Below are 18,765 nucleotides of genomic sequence, written 5' to 3' on the forward strand. Positions count from 1 at the left end.
AGCATTTTAGAAGTTGTCGCTAATAGGTCGTCAAGTGGATGTATAAATAAAGCGCGTAAACCTAGCGCTGATGAAACTGAGGTGCTTATGAGTGGGCACCCCTAGACTGCATGATTCTCTAGCTGGTGGCCAGTGGTGCGGGGGTTATCACCACCTCCTAGTGCAACAGTAAACAATCTGGGTGTTCACTTTGATAACACCCTTGTTTTACCTCAAGGTAAACACAGTCTTAACTACTTGTTGTCTTAATAGTAAATATTCTGTAAAAAAAGATGTCTCCTCTGTTTCCTTTAGAATGTGGAAAACAAGCCTTTCACACTTTGATAACACCCAGGCTTACTACTGCAGCAGTCCCTACATAGCAGTCACCCAAAAACGTGTTGCACTTTAGTAATAAATTCAGAACATTACTACTTGGCATATATTTAGCTTTACGCCGACATGTCACTCCTTACAGGAGTCTCTGTCACTGGCTCCCTGTCGATAGACTGATTGTATTTATAATTCTTTGTTTTATTTATTGCACTACACCTGGACCCTGTCCTAAATATCTTCAAATATGTTCCATCTTGCCCTCTTCGATCGGCTTCTAATCGCAATCTGGTTATCGCTGATTTCAAAAAGGTGACAGCGGGGGGCCTTGACTCTAGTTTGATAGTTGCCAAACCCTGGAACTGTCGTCCTCTCCCAATTAAAACAATTAGAAATTTTCTTCAGTTTCGAAAATCTTTAAAAAACTTTTTTTTGTAAAGCATTTTATTGATTTTCAAAAACCTTACAACATACAATGCGTAAACCATGAACGTCTTCTGATCTGCTCCTTGTCTTGTCTTGTTTTATTATCAGGACACGCTTCCGAGAGGCACTTGCGCCATACGAATTACAAAAAATATACTGGACTTTTTGTCACTTGTGTTTCGAGTAATAGATGGTGTAGGCATGTATGTCCCTATTGCATAAGACCTTGGTTGGGGACGATGGAGGGTGCATCAATCCAGGCCAACATATCACGAGGAGCAACAAAGGCTATACTTTGGGTGTTACTAGCACCTCTGTTTCTGTTTGAACTTATCTTCGGTGTGTTGAAGTAAGGCAGTTTGTCAAAGGTCTGATTTAGATCTCGGCGGATGGGTTACTGCATCAAAATGTTGACGGGATATCCCGTCTGCACAAATATATGGGATTTATATTTCGGCGGTCTGTATATCTGTCACCGTTGTGACGGTGCAACCCGCCCACCAAGATCTAAATATGTCCCAAAGTCTTTCTATGTTGGCAGAGTTCATATTTGCATCTGTATTAGACAGGTTGAATAGAATTTGAGGGCTGTCAGCACTCGTAAAAAACTAACCACTGAGGGTTGTATTAGAATGGATTAAAAGCAATTGGGGTAGGGTATACCCCTGTGGTACTCCACAGTCCTATCGCTTAGGCGTGGAATGTGAAGGTGGTAACGTAGTTATCGGCTAAAGGTGTAATGATGTAATGCATTCGATGACTTGGCTGCCCAGCCACACTTCATCTAGGTGTTTTTTTCAGGATGGAATAATTGATGGTATTGTAGGCTGCTGACAGGTCTGAAATATCTGTGCCATTATCAGCGATTTACAGCACACTTAAGACTCCACAGCACACACACATGTGGTCCTATATGCAGGGCCACTTGAAATATGTGATTCTGTGGCCGCTGTGTTTTACACATAATTATGGTTTTGCCACATAATCCATCATCAACTGCACAACTTGCAGCTTTAAAAGAAAAATTGTTTCTAGCTCAAATGGATAAAAAACTTACTAAAATCCTGAGACACCTGTTGCTGTGACCTGGAAGGCGCTTCACACAGCTTGACGTTCACCTCTCAAACGCATATTGCTGTAAACTAAAAACTACGCTGACCGGCCCCACTCTTCTACCGTTGCTCCGCGTTGCCCAAGTAAAAATACAGTCATCTATCACCTATGGCAGCGAGGCATTAAGAGGCACAGACGCGAAACTGCTGGACACAATCATCTCAAAAGCAAACAGACTTCTCTTAAATTTGCCATCTTATACCTCACAAGCCCAGATCCGGTTAGAATTTGGACTTATCAGCCAAATGCTTGCAAGGAGAGGATCATATATCAAGTGCTGGCACAAAATAAAGAACTCACCAGAGAATACACTGAACCACCAGCTCTGGCTAGATCTGTCCAGCTGTTCCAATATGCCGGTAAAAAAATATTTGGAGGAGTCCTTGATTGTTACAGGACTGAAAGAACTATGGGAGACCCCACTACCGTATGCGCAATTCAAACGCGTAGTAAATAAGAGTATAAAGAGACTCTCGCATGTAGAGGACAAAGCTACTTTTTCCAACCGGCGTCACGCTTGGATGACTCTGCGTACATACAAATCACCTGGGTTACAAGCATATTTTGGACTGGGGTACTGCAGGAAAATAAAAGAAGCCTTTCTAAAACATAGGCTAGGAATCCTACCAGCGATACCACATTTACAACCATGGTTGAGAAGGAACTGCGGGACAAAATGTAGGCGATGTGGTGCAGGGAATGAAGATCTTGAACACTTGCTATGTACCTGCTTGAGGTTGAAAGAGGAAAGAGCAGCCCTGCTACAAATGTCTTTTAATGAACACAGAATACGCACACGTAGACAAGCAGTCCTTGCTTGTTTTGATCCAGGACTTCCGTCACTAAATGGGAAGTTGGTGAAATTCCTAAAACTAGCGGAGCTGAAATTAACAACCCAAGAGGTCGATCCGGACAAGATTTAATGAACTATGATCCACACAAGATTTAATGAACCATGGTCACTTCCCAAACCCCATTGTTTTTATTAGTATAACTATTAATAATCAGAATCTCTCTCTTTTTAATCTTGAAACTTTTAATTGATGACAAGTGCAGTCAAATATATTTATTTGTAATGGTTTTAATTAATCAGAAACAATAAACTTTTGACTTACTTACATATTGCTGTATGTGGGTGTTAAACTAGTACTAGCATGGTTAAACCTTTGCCTAGACGTGTGTTAACATGTGTAAATATGACAAAATAATAAACTGATAATATCACAAAATGTGCCGCGTTATGCCCCATAATTTGCATTTTTTTGCTGCAGAATTTAGTAGTGCCTGTCTCATAATTTTGCCCTCCTTTGCCGTATAATTCCAGTGGTCCTGCCTGAATGTAACAATGGAAGGTATATTAAGGAACTAAGATTATGAAAACAAAGTGGTCCAGGTTAAGGATAAACACCCCAAGGGATATGCAGAGTGGGTAGGGCAGAGAGATATGTTATAAACTGATGTAGGATAGGTATGTAACCCCTCAGACACAATAGCGACTCAATCCCCACACCGATGGAAAGTTAAAAATACATCAGGTGCCAGGGGATGGGGTCCACAGGCTGAAAACGGCCTGGGTAGGGGAGCCAAGCATCGCCTTCCCTTACAAAATACGTCAGGTCTCAGGAGATTGTGTCCCATGACCAAAAAAGGCCTGCAGAGGGGGGCCACATATTTACAAAATATGCAGGGCTCCGAAGATATGGTCTCCAGGCCTGAAAATGGCCTGGGGAGGGGAGTCATGCCCCCCCAGCCCCAATAAAAATAAGCCTGTCACCATTACCCAACCCCCCCGCCCCCTCCCCCCCACACCAGGCCCTGGCCCAACCCAGGGGTCTTAAAAAAGAAGCACAGGAGTCCGCACTAATTTTTTTGTTGGTGCAGATTTGTGAATCCTCTGCGAATTTTCTGCAATATATATTTTTTTTATGTTTTTGGCCCCAGGCGGGGTCCCTCCGGGATCCTAACATAAGGCCCCCTTATGTCCTTTTTTTGCATTTTTCTGGGACTCGGGACTGAGTCCCGAGTCCTAAGATGGCTGCTAACATTTCCTGGTTGAGGTGGTGGCAGCCAATCAGATGTCACTTAGAGATCTGTCGGCTCTGCGAATCCTCTGCGGCTTGAAATATGCAATTTGTTTAACCACAATTTCCCAAAACTACTGAACAGATTTACACCAAAGCACTCTTTCTCGACCAAGATCTAGCTTTCTGCGCAATTTGGTGTAAATTCGTTCAGCGGTTTGGGCTGTAGCGGTGTCTAAAGTTCCTATGGAAAAATGAATTGTGAAAACGCGTTTTTGGGATCCCCTTTTTCCCGTACCCCACTTGATGGATAACCCTTTCCATGCACAAACTGGTGAAAACGTAGCACTTTTAAAAAATGTTTCGTGGACATTCGTCAAACAGGGCCGCTCTATATATTAACGTTGAAAACTCTTCCGAGCCACACACTTTATCTTTTTCTGGAAAGCCATCTTGGGATGTTGGTTCTCACTGCCCCTCCCTCAAGGGGCCTCCAGCCTGCAGTACCTCTCATTAGGGCCTCAAGAAATAGGACTCCATCCTCACACCCTGATGGAACTCCACAGTCCCTCCCATTGCCAGCCCATTGGAGAAGTGTGGCTCAATGGTTAGAGCAGCAGACCCTGATGCAGAGGTCTGGCCTGGGACCAGGGTTCAATTCCCTGCCTCGGCGGGTCTTGGGCTCAATTCCACGGACCTGATAATTCTCGCCTTGGTGCCTATTCCAATCATGGAGTCCCACTCTGCAACTCTGGGCAATACTTGCTTAATCTCCACAACAGCCCCCATAACGCTAAGGATGCCGGGCCTCCACCTTGGGGGTGCCCAGGAGTGGACGCCTCACAGGGAAAGCCAGGATGGGTTCCACAGCGGTATTCGTACAAGCGCCTTGAGACCCTTGCGGGTGAGTAGAGCGCTATACAAGTATCAATTTACAATTTTTTTACCCCGCCTTCAAAACCAGCTGGATCATCTACAAAGTCATCATGGCCGGCACCCTGCCTCCCCGCCTACTTGGATGCAACGTCACCACCTCTGGTACCTCACTGCACACCCGCAGCCAAGACACCTTCAGATGGGAGACAAAATGAACAAAAAAGGCACAAAGCCTTCTCCAGGTATGCACTGGGGATCCGGAATGGAATCCCCCTGTCCATCTGGGAATCCCCAACACTGCTCCAACGTAGGAAACAGCTGAATATTCAGGGGCTCATTTACAATAGAATGGCGCAGCACGGTGCCACAAGCAATTTTGCAGAGCTGCGCTGCGTCATTCTAAAAGTGCAGGAATGTGCCGTATTTACAAGAAAATGGTGCATTCCTGTACTGAACCCTGCGTCTGCGCAAAAAAAAGTAGGCTGGCGCCAACGTAAGCACCCTTGCGCCATGTTGTAAGGGTGCCTGCGTTGCGAGAATGATTGATTTTGTGCAGGAAGTGACACCTTCCTGCACAAAATCAATCAATGGAGGTGATTCGCTCCTTCTATGTGTGCTTCTGCAGCACACACAGAAAGAGGCGAATCGGGGAGAAATAAGGAAATATCTCCTCCTTGTGCCTCTCTAACGCCACCTCTGGGGTGGCGATGGAATCTGACGCATTCCCAGGCTCATGATTACTCGTAAGTCCGGGAATGCTTCAGATTACAAGGGTTTTGCATGGGAACACCCACTGAAACACCCACGGATTGCCCCTTTCACGCAGTGTTCTGTGCAAAAGGGCCACATATTTACAAGGCCATGAAAAGTCAAGTAAACTGGCTCTGCGTGGGCTTGTAAATATGCTACAACACGTTGCGCCACTGGAGCATCAAAAAAGTAACACTCCTGCTGCGCAAAAGCGGCACTAGGGCCTTGTAAATTAGGCCCTTGTCTCATTAAAGAACAGTACATCAGGAAGCAGTAACCGTTCACAAACCATCGAGCCCTCTTTAGACATTTTATAAGAAGACCACCAGAATGGTTGTGGTTCTGTATCACTGCACAGTTCCTGAAAACGCAGGTGCTCGCTCCCAGGGCCAAAGAACTAGAAAAAAAATACAATAATTACAAGTTTCAAAGCTAGAGGGATCAGCACTCTAATACAATCGTAGGACTATAAGGAACCTTAACATAGGGCCCAATATCGGAGAGAGAGCCAAGAACAGAGTTACATGAAGTTCAGTCATTGGAACCAAGCACCACAAAGCACATACATTTGGAATATTCATTCTTTATTTTGTTGCTTGCACTTTAAAAGAGAGACAAGAAAACACCCAACGCGTTTCGTCCTGATACATAGGGACTTCTTCAGGGCACAAAAAATCAGGGGCATGTGGAAAGCCCATAAGATGGTCTTTTAGGCAGAGTTTAGTCCTGTATTCTTTCAACATGTATTCCGTAAAACAATTATATTTGGCCTGGATTTGCTACCACAAAGTTTCCAGGAGTAATAGAACGATTGAAAGCAGGCGAATCACGAGTCCTGGCGTCGATTTCCAGCATGAAGACTGGACTTCTCCAAAATATGCACCACAAGAAAAATAAAAAAACAGCCACTCCTCTTTAAACATGTTAACAGTGTCTTTTCCTTTGGCCCGGCACAGTTCTCCACTGCTTATTTGGCTAAATTTGCGAATATTCAATAACCTACTAATCTTGAAAAAGTTTTTAACTTTGGAGTAAAGATATACATTTTGGAGGGACCTAGACCAAGCTTCCCCACCCAGTGGGATTAATAAAGTGTATTTTCACTTAATAGAGTTTTGAAATGTATGCATTTTATTAGTTATTATCTGTGTTTATAGGGGCCGATTCACAGAACTAATTTAAGCCAAAATCCTAAACTTACTAGTTTTGGTATTCACAAAAGTTAGGATTTTGTCTTCAGTTTGTCTTAAAACAGATTTAAGACATACTTAAGTTAAGATTTTGTCTTAAATTTGTTTTAAGACAAATTTAAGACAAAATCCTAACTTCTGTGAATACCAAAGTAGTAAGTTTAGGATTCTGTCTTAAGTTAGTTCTGTGAATGGGCCCATAATGTTTTGTGGCGCCAGCTTCAGGAAAGTTGCTTCTCGCAATGCCAGGGGATTAAGGGTCGATTCATGTTACTTCCTGTAGTGTGACTATGACAGGGGCCTGGCACGTGCCCCTGGTGCACCCACCGACTAAGCTACCTTAGCCGTAGATTGATAAATCGCTAGCTCCCTCCACAAGTCACCAAGTCACTCCCCTTTCCTAAGAACATCTGTGCGCACACAAGAATAAGCCAGGCCCCCTGGAAGGTGTGCGCACGCAAGCCCTCAGCTCACGGCGTCCCTGCGCCATTTTCCAAAATAAAAGCAAACAGCCATTAATCCAAAGGTCACCCGTGATCTTGGTGCGATGTTCTTGTGCAGAAGGAAACAGACCAATTACTTCCTCCCGTACGCACAGACCAGCGTCTGCAAAGCCTGAGATAGCTCAGCGGGTTGAGCACCTGCTACAGATATCCTAGTGTAACTTGCAGGTCACTTGTGTGGGTCTTGTCGGGGCAAATTCAGGCATTCATGCTTCCAATGTCAATTAAATACTTTTGGATTGGTGATCACAACAGCAGATGCTATTTGAAGTGCTAAGATGTGGTTAAGTTTGCGTTAAGCGCTTTATAAGGGGCAGTGTTTTCATGCACTGTTCCTAAAAGCTGAAACAACTTCCCTCTGGTTCGACTGGCATTTAATTCAAATCGAGCTCAGATATTTTGAGTTCTGTGTCCGCCACTACCTTTAATCTGACTATTTAATGGATTATTGCTGCAAATTCACTAAACATCGCCTTCGCTCCCTTACCTCATATCTCCTCGAGCCCCGCCCCAAACAACCCTAATGTAATATGCTTCGGAAAGGCTTTAGAAATGTTATGAATTAAAAGAAAAAGTGGTAATGTGGGTCAGCCTGATGTTATTCGTGTCACCCACCTCCCCCAAAACACACACTCAACCCCCCCAGCCTCAGGAATAAGATACAAATGAGACAGTGCCAGGTTCTCAGGTCTACAGCTGGGGGGCAGCAAGCCTCGCTGCTAATTCCGACCCCTGGTCCTCTCTTGATCAAACGTTTGATCTTCGACAAATCGTGCTGTCGCCGTGGGCTTCTGTTTCTTCAAGTTTCAAAATCGGAAAGGCTGAAATAGAAAACAGAAGTTACACTTCACAACAGGTAGAGGTAACGGACCCCCAAAATTATTGAAGACAGTGGACACCCGTGTTATGTATTCTGATGGCGGGGCTTGAATTGACGTTGCAGCCGGCACCTGAGCGGCAGGTTGCTAGTTCATGCCAATAGAAGGTAGCTCGGTGGGTTAATGTTCGTTCTGTCATCACTGCAACCTCGATAACGTGAGAACAATTGGGCCAGAGAATAGAAACATCGGGGTGTGTACAATAGGCGTCCCCTAAGTGTGCGAGGTGTAGTATATACGACATAAAAGACACATTTATTTTTATATGATGGGAGTCTGTCGGCTGAATCTGAGGGGGGCACAGAAGACCCATATGTAGGCACTACATTTAAATCAAGACACTACGTCTCGAATTCACCACACATACACAGTGTCGAGTTCAACGCGTACACACACCACCTCTGTTTCACATATTTCGGAAACTCTGCTGTGAATCTTTGCATTAACCCACTGGGCTCATAGTGGGGTGGGTTAATGTCCCTGCTGCAAAAACGTGAGCTTTCCCTGCAGTTCGCGGGTTTCGCCCCGAAAGGGCTGACACGGCCATTCGTGCTTTTGAGGTGGACATCTTGTAGGGTGATAGTAGCGCCAACTGACAGGTCAGTCTATGGCATGCGCAATATATATAGATATGATGGCCCTCCTCGTCATTAGCGCAGGTACGGGGAGGGGGGGGGCGGGGGGGGGGGGGGGGATGTCCAACGCATGCCCCCATGTCACGGTAATTAAAGCTGCTCTGCTCTCCAAGGCCAGCCTTCGGGCTCCCATCAGCACCCTCAAGCAAAGGGTTAGGGGCCGGATAGCTGCTCCAGCGGCTTGACACCGACAGCTCTGCCGTTTGGCGCTTTACAAGGCGAGCCATTCGCTCAGACGGCAGTACGTCTGAAGATCGCCCGATTTGTTTTAATGTCTTTTTGGCTCACACACTACATTTGTCACCCTGGTGTGTTTGGGTGCTTTCTGTACTACGTGCCCGGCTGTCACGTCCGTGCCACGGGCTGGCGTCTGCCCTGCGTGTAAAGGTCGCCCACGGTGGCAAGGCTGAGCGCTGTCATCAGCCTGGCCATGTGACGTATAGTGCACCTACCTACAACAGCAGAGGCACGTGGGCCATGACAAGCCTCAGCCGTGGAATTGGACCCTGAGTCTCACCGTGTGATCTTGGACATCTCGCGTTACCTCTGCCTGCTTGATTCCTTCATTCCTCAAAGTTGGAGTTTACAAACAGGCATCGTTCGGGTAAGAGGGTCTATAAAAACTGCATATCCAGGGCTTTTAAGTGGGCCGGGTCTCACCGGTGCTGAGCACCGGCAGTGTTTTAAAGGGGGCCTTGAAACGGGTCTTTCTCGGGCTCTGTTTTGTGCCCTGGCAGTGCACATGCGGTCTGCAGTGACAGCAGGCACATCGATGTGCGTGGGCTCACACTGCTCACTTCTCAGTAGTGGAGAAGTTATGGCATGACGTCATGCCAGGTGAACGTTCTAGGAGAAGGGAAATCCTTAAAGAGAGTCATTTTCTCTCTGGATTCCCCTACTCTTTCCGAAATCAGGAGCAGTGACGTTGTGGTGTCACCAGGGCTTTAAGTGGAAGCTTTTTCAATATCATATACAAGCCATAGTTGCTGCCTATTTATCTAATGCAACTAACAACCATTGACAAAACCAATAGTCCTGTTTTCATGTAGGGATGATAACATGTGTATTTGTAAAGCGCACGTGCACCCGGAGGTATCTTGGCACTGAATTTCTTGCTACCCAACTCAATGGTACTCATTTTATCGACCTCAGATGGATGAAAGGCTGAGCGGACACGCTGGGATTTGAACCTGTGACCATAATGTAGAGCACAGGCCCCTGCCGTGGAAGCATTAGTCCACTGAGCCACCAGACCAAGCTATGATGTTACTTGTGTATCATATATCTGGATGCAATGACAGAAACAGCAAAATACAAGTCAGGCGGCACACTAAGCTGAGCACGGATTTGTAGCAAATGTGTTTTAAGCCACGGCCTTAATTACATTGGCCACGCCCCTTTGAGAGCCCTATGCTAGAATCCTTGCAGGTGCCACCTACCCTTTCATCCATCTTGAGTTGATAAAATGAGTGGTCAGTAGGAATAAGAAATTAGAAAAATTACATATGAAAAAGCTCTCCCCAATAACCCGGAAGTAGCCCGAAAAACGGGGTGATGGAAGAAGATGCAGGAAAGAAATCACGAGAAAGACCAAGGTCAGTGGCCTCAAGATCTAGAAGCAGGAAAGATGGGAGTGTTAACAATCAGGAGGGTGGTTTAAAAAGATTAAGATGGAAGGTTAATCTGATGGAACAAGGTCTTAGCAGCAAGAAACTGAAAATAAGGGGGTCATTAGTGAGGACAGAGAAGGGCCCCAGATCAGGTAAAATAGATGGAAAAAACTTGTGTTTGTACCTCCAACCATCGCAGTACAAGAAAGGGGGGAAAAGAGTGAGAAAGTCACACCCCTTAAATGGATCCCAGTTATTGTTGACCTTTTCTAAATGTGCTTGCCTAAAAGAAATAGGGACAAAAGACCTCGGACAAGTAGGATTTATACAGAATAAAAAGGGAATGGAGGTCACTAAAGTACTGATGTATTCTCTTTTGAAAAAAAGCAGAAAATGAGATGTGAAAGGAAGGAATAAAGCTAGTCCCAGAGTCAGAGTCGAACGTGAGCAATCGTGGAATAGTATTCCGGAGTCAACATGCAGGACTGGGGCAAAGGCAAGTAAGACTAATTGATCAGGCATTGAATGAAAAGGGCGGTACAGGAATTACGGTGTCCGGTGTGAGGTACGCAAAGGGTTGGAGAGATGTGAGCTGTGAAAATAGTTACATAGACCGTACTATACCGGTGAACAACCTTTACAACGAAACTTTTACAACGCACTACCATTACAACGCGGTCATTACAACGCAAACCATTACAACGCATTGCGCTGGGGGGCGCTCTAGGATAGGGAATAAGTTTAATTTTCTATCCAACACCTTCCCTAGTGTCCACGGGGACTGGAGTTGGAATAGAAAATTAAACTTTTCACTATCCAGCACCTCTAAGCGCTATGCGTTGTAAAGGTATGCGATGTAAAAACCGCGTTGTAAAGGCAGGCGTTGTAATAGCCTGCGTTGTAACGTCATACATCCTACTATACCAGCCCAGGCAGAAGAGGGGCGGTCACTTGAATTAGATTAGGACGCTGGGTCATCGAACTGCCTTGGGGTCCTTTCTTGGAATATAAATTGGAAATTCAGAGGAATATCAAAATTAGGAATTTTTAAAAAGTAAATAGATACTTTTGCAATTGTGTGTCTTCAAGAAACATGGCTGAGCGATAAAACCCCTACGACAGAAGGGTATGTGCACATACACAAGTCTGCTATAAGGAGACAGCAAGGATGAACCGCAGGGGGATAACCACCATGATATCTACCAGAATAGCTATGAAGGTGACCCCATTTGTAGTACTGTTTACACAAAAGAAAACCAAAGCACTCATATAGTGTCACATAATAGTATGGATTCCATACAGTAAGGATTGATTTTAAATGGAAGTACAGTTTATAAGCAGATGCAGTAATCTTGTATTCTTCTTGTACATTCCTTTCTGACAAAGTCTTTTTCTTCAACAGACAGCCGACACGTGTTTCGCACTGTGTGACTTTTTCAAGGTTTCAAAAATAAGATAATTTGACGATTCGTATAGTCAAATCTGGATGTCATCTTTATTGGTGGAATATTCAATGAAAAAGCTGATACGAAATGTATCAGTCCCGGGATGCAGCCACCTCCATGATGCAATCATCGTAGACCAGAAATTAATCAATCTCAGCCATTTTGATCACTTAATCTTCATTTTATTTCTCATTTTGTTGAAATGTAAACATGGTGATTCCGATTTTCAAGTGCATGTATAATGCCGTCGGCTTTTAATACAGCATGTCAGAATCCCCAGTTCCATGATTAATGCGAAGTATTTGACCCAATGCATTTCGGGCTGTTTCGCCCTTCTTCAGGAGGAACTACGGTATAAGAAAGAACAGTATATCAAAAACGTTTTTTAATTACCCAATAAATAACAATTTGAATAGACCTTTAAATATTTGATATCCCATGACCCCCGTAATCAATTCAATTATCCAGCCTGCGAACACCCTTCCCCTAATTTATGTTAGATTGTAGGAAATTAAAATTAAAAGATGATACACCTGTGCCATGACCTGAATTTAAAGCAAAAGACACACACTTGATGGACGGAATGCAGAACAAATCAAAACATTCACCCCCAGTCAAGAGATCTGGGTTAAATCCATCATTCTTTTGGTCACCATGCCACCCCAGTTTGGACTCAGCCATATGCAAATCATTCTTGACCCTGTGCCTCATGGGAACAGTCCAGCCCGAACTGCCAAGCCATGTCTTCCCTGAACCGGAAACAAGCATCCTAGGACCAGTTTCGGGGTTTCACCCCTCATCAGCCAGGATAGCTTGACTCCAGCGGCACAGTGAGCCCAGGACCGCAACAAAGGTGTGCGCTACAATTATCTCAACTCCCCCTGCCTTCAACATTCAGACCGACCGTGGTCTTTATTGTTGGGGAATAACCTTTCCATATGAAATGTAGTTGTATCCAGTACAACATTTGATCATTGTAGGTACATCATCACAGGTTCTTGCTAAAGAGATCCAAATGTGATTTGTAGTGTAATGTTGCATGTACGCGGCTCCTCCACACAATATGTAGCAGCTTCTAATATTGATATGCAATGTTTAAGAAAAACGGCATGCAATCGGCACCGTCTGAAGTCAAGTGTGGTATGAGACCGCTATGATCTGGTCCAAAGCGTAGAGCATGTGACTATATGTCAAAATATCCTAAAGTAGGCATCCAAATTAATTAGTATGAAAGAATGAGTCCATGATAAGCTCCTGGTCGTATCTTGCTGCATCTCCGGCAGCCTTAGTCGTAAGATGTAACTGGCTGGTGGCTTGTATAGTGGAGCTCCCAAACGCATACCCCAAGAACGAAAACCTGATAATAGTGAATCTATATAGACAGGGGGGTGGTCAAAAGGAGTATAGGTCTGAAATGGGACAGATGAAGAAAGATATGGATTATTTGTGTGAAATTTACCAGAGGTATATTCTAAAACTGATGGGGGACCTGAACCATAAATTAAACCCAAATAAAGTGGACATTTGGTCTAAAGAAGCATTGAGTTCATATAATATAAAGGTGGCAAGTTTCCCTAAAGTAAAATGGTCTAACCGAGATATAGAACTGGTAAAATATCTGGGTTCAAGAGGCTATTTTGCTTGAATGGTAGGATAGACGACTGCCCAGCAAAACAGACCTTTAAAGTTGGCCGTCAATTATCCCAATTGATTATATATTTTTGCATACCTGGAATTCTGATAAAATAAGGGATTTTCAAGTGGGGTCTGATGAGGGAAGTGATCATCATCCGCTCAAATTAAACTTAATTGGAAGCATCATGGGAACAGTCCAGCCCGAACTGCCAAGCCATGTCTTCCCTGGACCAAAAACAAGCTTCCGAGGCAGTCTGACCCTTCCAGCCGTCTTCAGCCCGGCTTGCTTGAATCCAGTGGCAAAGTGAGCAAGGGACTCACGTCCGAGCATACCCTGCCACACTTATGGCGGCCAAAAGCGGTACAAAAGGGGGTGGTGATGGACGGAGCATCTGAATGTGAGAAAAGGTGAACCCTCTTCAGATGGATTATCCCAAATGACTGACCACTAGATTATAGGATGACTATATGGAAAAATTGATTCATTTTCGGCAAAACACAACACTGAAAGGCACCACCACAACAACAGATCTACAGTGGCATGAGGGAATAATAAAACAGGCGGTAAAGTGCCTCAGAGTAGCTCTAAAAGGAAAGGGAACAAGGAACGTGAAGGTTCTGGATAACCAATTCAAGAAAAACAACTGTTTTTCTGAGGATTGTAAGAATCTAAAGGCGCTGAGAAGGAAAGGGGAAAGAAACCTCAAAGTAAGATGTGAAACAGAAAGTTATAACATTCTGATGAATTAAGTAGAAGATCTGAAACCTTAATCTGAGGCCAGAACGGAGATGACAAAGAGAGGTGTTTGGGACATCTGCTAGAAGCAATAGAAACCAAGAATACAAAACTTTTTGGGAAATTGGTACAAGGAGGGTCAGGAAAAGTGCAGGGTATGATGGGCCGTATGGTAGAAGAAGAGGCTTGGGTGGACTATCTGGAGGAGATATATGGAGAAAAAAAGGAGTTATTAAGGAGACAAGCAATTCCCTGGGAGAAAGTGGATGAGGAATTGAGGTCTAAAGTCTTACTATGTAACATTAGAAGTATTATTGCAAGTTTAACCCTGACTCGCACGGCCGGACCCAGTAACATGTCTGCAATAGTTATAAGAACCCGCCCGGAGTGGTAGGCGGAGCTATGGTATAAGTTGTTTACTGAGATTTTGGAAACAGGGAATATCCTGGAAAACTGGAGAGGCGCAATTATCAGGCCTATCCACAAAAAGGGAGATATAAAAACTCCGAAAAAATTATAGGCTGATTAACCTTTTAGAAGTGGCAGAAAAAAATATTTGCAAAAATAATCTTGGGAATGTTAAAGGAGTGGGCTGACTCGAATCATATAGTGCCCCCAGAACATGGGGGTTTCAATGAACTCCATTCTACTATTGACCGTTGCTTTGCGCTCTGGTCCATTGCGCGTACGTCTGTCGGGCAGAGGGGGGAGTTATTCTGCTGTTACGTAGACTTCCGCGCAGCTTTTGATCTGGTAAAAACATGACATTTCAAAAGACCTTTGAAGGCAGATTCAGGAGCGACACAGGAGCAACTGGGCCCAGTCATTATAGAGACAAAGGGGACCTTAACACAAAAATTACAACTTAACAATGAACTTAGGTAGGGTTGCGTACTAGCTTCCTTACTCTTCTGTCTATTTGTTATTGATCTGCCTGCGGTCCTAGCGCCTGCCAAAGGATTTAGCCCCAGAATAAATGGTAAACATGTGGCATGCTTCCTGTTTGCAGAAGACCTGGTGATATTCGATCAAACAGAAATAGGTCTACAAAGGAAACTAGACATGTTTAGAGAATACTGTAGGTTTACAAAATGAGTGGTACATATGGATAAATCCAGGATGCTTTGTTTTGGGAAGACAAAGGGTAAATTTAGATGCCATCGAGGCCCTGAGAAGCTTGGCTTCGTTAACGAATATTAGTATCTTGGGGTCTAGTTTGAGAGGTCCCTGAAATGAAAAAAAAAACATTTTGAGGTGCAGAAGATCAGGGCAGTGGCCTTGTGAGCTGAGCGGCCTGAAAAAATTCAATAGGGACTTTAGAAAAATGTCATATAGACCTGTTTTGAAAGACTATGTAGCAATGGTCCCCCAGCAATTGCAATAAGGAGCCGAGCTGCTATATATATTAGTAGGGGGGAGCATACCCTGCCACACTTATGGCGGCCAAAAGCGGTACAAAAGGAGCATCTGAATCAATCAAACACTTACACCCAGTCAAAGATCTGGGTTTAATCCATCACCGTTCTTTAGCCCACTCTGCCACCCCAGTTCAGACATGGCTATATGCAAATCAGTCTGACCCTGTGCCTCATGGGAACAGTCCAGCCCGAACTGCCAAGCCATGCCTTCCCTGGACCGGAAACAAGCTTCCGAGGACCGGTTTCTGGCATTCCAGCCGTCTTCAGCCCGGCTTGCTTGAATCCAGTGGCAAAGTGACAAGGGACTGACGTCTTAGCATACCCTGCCACACTTATGGTGGCCAAAAGCGGTACAAAATGGGGTGGTGATGGACGGAGCATCTGAATCAATCAAACACTCACACCCAGTCAAAAGATCTGGGTTTAATCCATCACCGTTCTTTAGCCCACTCTGCCACCCCAGTTCAGACATGGCTATATGCAAATCAGTCTGACCCTGTGCCTCATGGGAACAGTCCAGCCCGAACTGCCAAGCCATGTCTTCCCTGGACCGGAAACAAGCTTCCGAGGACCGGTTTCTCGCATTTCAGCCGTCTTCAGCCCGGCTTGCTTGAATCCAGTGGCGAAGTGAGCAAGGGACTCACGTCTGAGCATACCTTGCCACACTTATGGCGGCCAAAAGTGGTACAAAAGGGGGTGGTGATGGACGGAGCATCTGAACCAATCAAACACTCACACCCAGTCAAAAGATCTGGGTTTAATCCATCACCGTTCTTTAGCCCACTCTGCCACCCCAGTTCAGACATGGCTATATGCAAATCAGTCTGACCCTGTGCCTCATGGGAACAGTCCAGCCCGAACTGCCAAGCTATGTCTTCCCTGGACCGGAAACAAGCTTCCGAGGACCGGTTTCTCGCATTCCAGCCGTCTTCAGCCCGGCTTGCTTGAATCCAGTGGCGAAGTGAGCAAGGGACTCACGTCTGAGCATACCTTGCCACACTTATGGCGGCCAAAAGTGGTACAAAAGGGGGTGGTGATGGACGGAGCATCTGAACCAATCAAACACTCACACCCAGTCAAAAGATCTGGGTTTAATCCATCACCGTTCTTTAGCCCACTCTGCCACCCCAGTTCAGACATGGCTATATGCAAATCAGTCTGACCCTGTGCCTCATGGGAACAGTCCAGCCCGAACTGCCAAGCCATGTCTTCCCTGGACCGGAAACAAGCTTCCGTGGACCGGTTTCTCGCATTCCAGCCGTCTTCAGCCCGGCTTGCTTGAATCCAGTGGCGAAGTGAGCAAGGGACTCAAGTCTGAGCATACCTTGCCACACTTATGGCGGCCAAAAGTGGTACAAAAGGGGGTGGTGATGGACGGAGCATCTGAACCAATCAAACACTCACACCCAGTCAAAAGATCTGGGTTTAATCCATCACCGTTCTTTAGCCCACTCTGCCACCCCAGCAGAACATAAAAAATGAAATCTGAAAGAGTGCATTAAAGTTGATAGGTAAAGAACTGTCCTATGAACTTGACTATCATTATTTAAGTGGGAAAAAATTGGTTCAATTTATGTTAAAATCTTGGTGGAATAAAGAGAGATCTATGTATGTGTTTACATCACAAAATCAGTTGTTTGTTAAGAAGTGAATTATTGAGAAGAGTTTGAATCAACCCCTGTCAGATAAATTATGTGTTAAATGTTAAATGGTCCAATCAGGAGGCAACTGCACTGGTGGTCTAAATACTAAGGGGCAGATTCACAAGCCCCTTGCGCCCATGTAAAAGTGACGCAAAAGTGGCGCTAGGGGCTTGTAAATCTGCCCTTAAATGCGGTGTGTTGCACATTTTGCTGGACTGTTTAAAGGTTATACAGCAGAAGAGAGTTTTTGCATCCAATATTTTAGCTGGTCGAATAGGAGGAATCCTAAATTCTAATCCCCGCTTCCCTATTTCCGATGTGTGATTGTGGGCAGATCACATTCTCTTCTTTGCCTCAGCTTGCTTGTCCTTAAGAAACTGTGTAAATTCCGGCCAAAGCTTTACATAAAAACAGAACTGGGAATAAAGTAAGCTCCGCCGAAGAATCCGAAAGAGCCCTGAGGATTTTACCCCCTGTGGGGTAAGAGTGAGAAGCAATGCCCTGGTCCGAACACATGAGGGGGGCGGGGGGACCAGACCACTGAGGACTCTCAGTGGGTAAATGCACACGCACGCCACTGGTCCCCAACCCCTCTGACGACACTCCATTTAGGTCCATTGATAAGTCCTGGTCTGTGGGCATGATTGAACCGCTCGTGGGGTTAATGCACCTGCCGCGGTCGTTTCCAGGCATACTGCAGTCCAAGGGTTTCGAACACGGCTAGTAGCCCGGACTGCTAGTTTCCCATATCGGTATTATAACTCATCGGGCTAATGCACTGCCTGCTGCAGGGTCTTGTGTGCAACTTGACAATGGCTGGTCTAAACGCAAGGACATAGTCCTGCAGGTAATTGCGCCTGCTGCAGAGAGCGTACATGCTACAGGTTGTGTGCTCCAGACACAGCAAGAGAGCTGGACGCGTTAACATACCACTCCCTGCACAACTCTAGGCATGTCCTGCAAGTTACGGGGTGCTGTCACAGCAAGGTGGCTCGGCGGGTGAATGCACAACCTGCTCAGGTGCTCTGTACCCTGATGAACACTCTGAAAATGCCATTCACCAGCTGCCGATATCAGCGAGCACTCCATGTCACATACCCTAATGCCAGTGAAATAGATCACGGGGTTCAAGCTCCTGCTGCGCACATCTGTGCATACCCTGTAGAGCACAGTATGAGTTACCAGGGGAGGCGACTCAGCCTTTCATCCATTCCAGGTTGATAATAGGAGTACCGTTCAGCTGAATAGTGCTACCTATAATCCTACATACATGACTTACAGCGCCTAGACGCAGGTCCGCATGGGTTTGTGCTGTACTGATGACGGACGTAAGCGTGCTCTTTTGGTTTGAAAATGTGATGTTTCCAGCATGGAAGAAAGAGTTTGTCATAAAAAAAACCAGTACGTTTTCTCGAATTTCTTTTCTACTCCGCAGTCCCTGACTCTAGCATGTCTTCTTAATACAGAAAACAGACCCTCCCGGAATATGACAGGTTTTCACATCACGCTTTTTGGGAGAATTTGAGATTTAAATCCCATGCCCGGAGGAGGTGGAAGGGGGAGAGGGAGCAGGT

This window comes from Lissotriton vulgaris, chromosome 11, assembly GCF_964263255.1.
Source record: "Lissotriton vulgaris chromosome 11, aLisVul1.2, whole genome shotgun sequence".
Lineage (NCBI taxonomy): Eukaryota > Metazoa > Chordata > Amphibia > Caudata > Salamandridae > Lissotriton > Lissotriton vulgaris.